Here is a 6,000-nt window from a genome sequence, read left to right as displayed (position 1 = left end):
GCTCAGAAGCCCAGAACCTGCTACCCACTTAAATGAGGAAAAAGGTAAAGGAAAAATGTATATATAGAAAAAAAATGAATACATTCCACTATTTCCCAGCCCCACAAACATAGGATTTTGCTCTTGGATGAGACTGAAATTATTCAACCTATGGCCCTTATTTTGTAAACCAGGACACAATGCTCAAAAACACAAAGGGATTGCGTTGGTCAGTGCTAAAGGCAGGATGTAAGGGGAAAAACTTCATGTGCATAAGATCACATTCTAAATGTGTCTCAGTAGTTCATACTTTAATTCCAGGAAAAAAATTTGCTTTGAAGTTAAAAATAAAAATCCTTTTGTCAAGTGAATAAACACTCCCAATCTTTACCTGTTTTAGTGTTTAGATTTAGGTAAGAGGGTTTTCTATAGTAGGTTCACCTGTCACCTAACGAATGATCTTTGTTGGATATAACGTGCTCTTTAAGATCATTTTCCTCAGTAATGTTGCCCTAAAGAAGAATTTATGGCCTGTTGATGTTGCAAGCAGATACTGAGACATATCTCTCTGGGGAGTTGTTTTCTTGGTGGTTTCACCACCCAGATACCAACATCTCTCAGTAATAAGATCAACAACATTGTAAACCCCACCCCCTGTCCTAGCTTGACATTTAATATCTGAACATTCTTCAATTAATCACATTTGATTCACTTACAAACTTGGGGAACTGAATGGAAACGTGGACTTGTTTGATGTTGGGAGTAGACGTCAGCTTACAAATTCTTGGCTGTGCACTTCCTCTGAAGTCAAAATGGAATCGAAGGCAGAGGCTACCATAAGCCTGAGATCTTGTGAATATCACTAAACACCTCTAAATGGACACCTGTCCTTTTGTCTTGAGAAGTGGGAAGGCTTCCATGACAGGGCTTCTAAAGCCAAAGGAAGAGGGACAGTGGTAAGTGAGGGCACGAAGCACAGTCTCATTGCCCCTGCTCTATGCTCACAGCTGGACTGTGAAAACCAGAGCAAACTCCAGACAGGTAACTATCATGCAGGTACGGACACTTCCCGCGGGCCTCATACAATTAGCTTTCTCCTAGTGAGAATTTGGTGTAAAAATAATGGATGCCCACTTAGATTCGGCATTTTATTCAGTCAGATACTGCTAAAAGCCTGATCTTGTCAGCCCTCACAACCGTGCTACGAAGTAGGTGCTGTTGCTGTACGCCTTTTACAAACACGGAAGCTAAGCACAAAGGAGTTCAGGTACTTGCTTTAGGTCACAGAACAGAGCCATTACTGGAACCCGTGTCTCTCTGACTACCCAGGTGGCAGCCTTAATCACCAGGCAACATTCCGTCCCACCGGAGGTACTGAGTCTCTCAGCAGGACATGGTACACCTGTGCATTATGACCACCAGGTTAGAGAATATTTGAAGACAAATTCAGCTGATGATAGAAGCAATGTAAATTTGATACTACTATGTGGCCTCCTTGGAGTTTAGACTTAACTATATGTGCCAATTTGCATGGGGACTTGCGAAAGAGTATTTCTCAATTTCACTTAATAACAGTTTAAGTCTTAAAAACACCCCCCCCAGGAATTCTTTTAATGACTTCCAACATCAATATATGAGATGATGTCCAGAAGAATGGAGGGAAAATTAAAATTTGGAGAATGGAGGATAACCTCTAACAGGCATACATAAGGAACCTGTGCTCAGACTATATAAAAATAAACATACGAAGGTTGGACAATTAAGTTTGTGAACTTTCTACTGAGTTCAACTTCGTAAGACATATGTGGACACCCCATTTATAGACCCATCCTGCCATTCACTCGTTAACTCATTGATCCAACTGTTCTTTACTGAGCACTCATCCTGTGCTTAATACTAGGAGAGATAGCAGAGCATAGCAATTAAGAGCAAGGACGCAAGCCAGGCTGCTTGAGTTAGAAAGGCAGCTCTGCAACTTCTTATCTGCATGACCTTGGGCATATTGCTTAACCTTTCAGTGCCTTCATTTTTTCATCTGTAAAATGTGGACAAGTCCATCTAAAACTTTCAAGTCCCTAAATCATAGGGAGGATTAAACAACTTAACATTAAATGAGTTAACATATATAAAGTGCTGAGAAGAGAGCATGCACCATTCCAAGCACTCTTTCCTATTATTAGATGGTTAGAGAAGTTGCCCAGTTGCTGAAACCAAAATCCTAGGAGAATCTTCATTTTCCTCTTTCCCTTTTCTCTCTGCCACCCACACATAATCCATAAACAAGTCCTTAGATATTTACTTCCAAAGTGTATCTCCCAAATCCATCTACTTTCTCGGTCTCCACGTCAACCTAATCTATACCTCCATCTTCTCTTTCCGCGACCACTGCCATGCTTCTGTTTCTACCTAATCTGTTCTCCACAGTAATCAGAATAAGTCCATCCCACTGTTCCTTTCAAAACCCTACCATTGGTTTCCCATTGTAGACAGAAGGAAATCTGAACTTACTACGTCCTAGGTGAAGAGTTGCCAGATAAAAAACAGGACTCCCCATTAAATTTGAATTTCAGAAAAACAGAATAAATCTTTAGTATAAGTGTGCCCAAATATTGCATGGGACATACTTATAGTAGTAAAAATTATTCAGTGCTTACCTGAAATTCTAATTTAGCTGCGTGTCTGGTAATTTATGTATTTATTTAGCCAAATCTGGCCATCCTACTGAACAGGGCCTCTGAGATGGAGCCCTGCTCACGGAATGTCCCTCTACTCTCCCAGCCCCACAGACCTCTCTTCCACATTCCTTCTTTCATCCTGCCTGGATGCTTTGTCCATGCTGTTCTTTCTGCTTGGAATATTCTGCTCCTAGGTGTTGTCATGGCTGGCTCACCTTGTTATTGAGGTCTTCCCTCAAATGGCACTTCTCCAGAAAGGCCTTACCTGACTACTCAACCTTTATAAACAGCAGAAATTTATTTCCCACATTTCTTCAGGCTGGCAGTCTAAGACCAAGGCCCCAGCAAATTCCATGTCTGTTGAGGAATGGTTTCCTGGTTCCTGTCTTATTGCTGTGTACTCCATGGTGGAAGGGACTAGGTAGCTCTCTGGGGCCCCTTTTATAAGGACACTAATCCCATTTATGAGGGCTCGGCCCTCATGATCCAATTACCACCGAAAAGAAGTCCTACCTCTAAATACCATCACATTGGGGATTAGGTTTCAACATATGAACTGGTCAGGGGCTGGTGGGGGAGGGGAGCACAAACATTCAGTCTATGGCATTGACGTACAGTAAAATTCATCCTTTTTAGTGTACAATTCTGTAGGTTTTGACAAATGCATACACTCATGTAACCATCCACCCAATCAAGATGTAGAACAGTTCCTTCACCCCCACAAAATTCCCTCATGCTCTTGTTTAGTCAATCATTGCCCCCATTCACAATCCCTGACAACAACTAATCCCTTTTCTGTCCCTCTATTTTTGCCTTTTCTGAAATATCATCATAATGGAATCATACAGAATATAGCCTTTTGAAGCTTGGCTTCACTCATTTAGTAAAATGCATTTGAGATTCACCCATGTTGTTGCCTGTGTAATACTTAGTTCATTTTTATTGCTGAATAATATTCCATTGTATGGAAATACCACAGCTTGTTTATCTATTCACCAGTTGAAAAAAACTTAGGGTTATTTCCAATTTTATGAATAAAGGCACCATGAATAAAGCAAATGCATATAGTACATGTTTATTTGCATATAGATTTTTGTGTGAGGCTAAGTTTTTATTTCTCTAAATACCGAGGAGTGAAATTGCAGGGTTACAAGGTTAGTGTATGTTTAAATTCATAAGAAACTGTATTTTCCGAAGTGGTTGTGCCATTTTGCGTCGCCATCAGCAATGTATGAGAGCGCCAGTCCTGCATCCTAATCAGCAGCATTGTCCGTTTTCCTAAAAGTCATTTTAGTACCTATGTGGTGGAATCTCATTGCGGTTTTAATTTTCATTTTCCCTTATAACTCCTGGTTATCTTTTCACCTCGAGCACCTGCTCTTGTGCTTATTTCCCATCTGCATGTCTTCTTTGATGAACTGTCTGTTCAGATCTTTTGCCCATTTCAAAAATGGGTCACTTGTTTTCTGGTGATTGAGTTTTGAGAGATCTTTCTATATTCTGGATCCAAGTCCTTTATCAGATATGTGTTTTGTAAATACTTTCGCCTGCCTGTGGCTTATCGTTTCATTTTCTTTTTTGTAGACCACCAAATCTTAGGTAACATCTTCCCTGTAACTCTCACCTGCAGGACTATTTCATTATCTCCACACCCACCACTTACCATTTTCTGAAATGATCTTGTTTGTTACGGGCCACTGCTCACTAGAATACAAGTGCCACAGGGCTAGAGACCTTATCTGTCTGAATCACCCCTGTATGTATGTAGAGTTGTGTCTGGCACATAATAGGTATACAACAAATACTTGTTGAATAAATAGTTATTATACCCACTAATATTTCCTGAGTGCTCATTAGGCTCTAGGCACTATGCTAATTACGTCTCATGATTTACTTCATTTAAACCTCAAACAAATGCTATAAGGTAGGTTCTATTATTAGCTCCATTTAATAAGGATGTGCTAATGATAATAATAATAATAACAATGATAATAATAATAAAGGATTGCTGGTTATTAGGCGATCTTAGCTACGATTCTTCTACACTCTGCTGTGTGGTGCTGGGGCAGGGACTCTGCAAACCCCACTTGCTTGGCCAGCAGCTTTCTGTTAGATTCCCCATTAGGGGAAGCTAGAGGGAGCTGGAAAGGTGGAGGAAGTAGGACTTGCTCCTGCTGGTTTGTTTGCTGTTGCTGTAGGCATCCCTCCAGCATTGGTTTTAAATTTGGCAGAGTCCGTTGGGTCTAGCAGCAGGATTTCATTCCAGGTGGCAGTTTTTCCGTTACCAGAAGCAGAGACATCAAACTCTCTCAGATATACCAGCACCAGCAGGTACCTCCTCCTCAAAAGACTTAGTGCCAGTGATGTGGGGCTTCTCCCCCAAGCCTCTCACTTTTTCTCCCTCCCCTGTCCTTCCCTCGCTTCCCCTCCCACATTCTCTTAACTGTTTCTTAACAGAACCTCTTTCTTCCCCCAACACTTGGGGTGGGAGCAATCTTCCTGTAGTTATTCCCTCTGTAATACCTTAGAATCCCCTTTTTGCCTTTTTTATTTTCTTATACATGGTTAATAATACTTTCAGTTAAATTCTTTCTGATAAAATAATTGGGATCTTGACTGATGTTGGAAACTAAGCACAGACCATTAACAAGCATCAGATTGACAGCACAGCAGGAGTATGAATGATGCTTACACAATTAACTTCAATAAAAGGAAGAAACTTAGAAATGCCCCTAGAGAGTACAAAACAAAACACAGACCAATTTGGCAGTTATCTTTTAAAATCTATTATGGTACATTCCCAGAAGACTGGAACATATTGTATGATTTTGGCAACTCCCACTTGGAGCTGGGGAGAGTCAATTCTTAGAAAAGTGATGTTAGATAGACAATCTAATAAACGTTTTCATCATTGTTTCAGATCCAATCCGAGGACTGCTTCTTCCATGAAACCTGCTATGGCAGACATTCTCAGATGTTCGCTAGTACCAAAAAGCTCCTTATTCCTAGCTAAGCATCTATGAGAGAGAAAAGTCAGAATCATACGCTCACAGCATCCCTTGGGCAGTGTGTGTGTGTGTGTGTGTGTGTGTGTGTATGTGAGTGTGTGCACTTTTGACCCAGTTCTACCTAATGAGCTATAAGAAGAAATTTCCAGAGGAGATGCTTGGGGAAAAGTTTGTTCAGGTGCAAAGAAACTGTTCTTCATTAAAAGCCTTTCTGTTTTCTTTACTACCTCCTCGGTAGTACTCCTCCTTCTTTACTAGCCCTTTGCTACCTCCTGCTTCCTGATCTTGAATGTGGTTGAGACATTTGGATCTGTGGCTGCCATGTTGGACAATGTTGT

The sequence above is a fragment of the Rhinolophus hipposideros genome, assembly GCF_964194185.1.
Source record: "Rhinolophus hipposideros genome assembly, chromosome: 14".
NCBI classification, from domain to species: Eukaryota; Metazoa; Chordata; class Mammalia; order Chiroptera; family Rhinolophidae; genus Rhinolophus; species Rhinolophus hipposideros.
Note: the sequence above shows the minus strand (reverse complement) of the source record.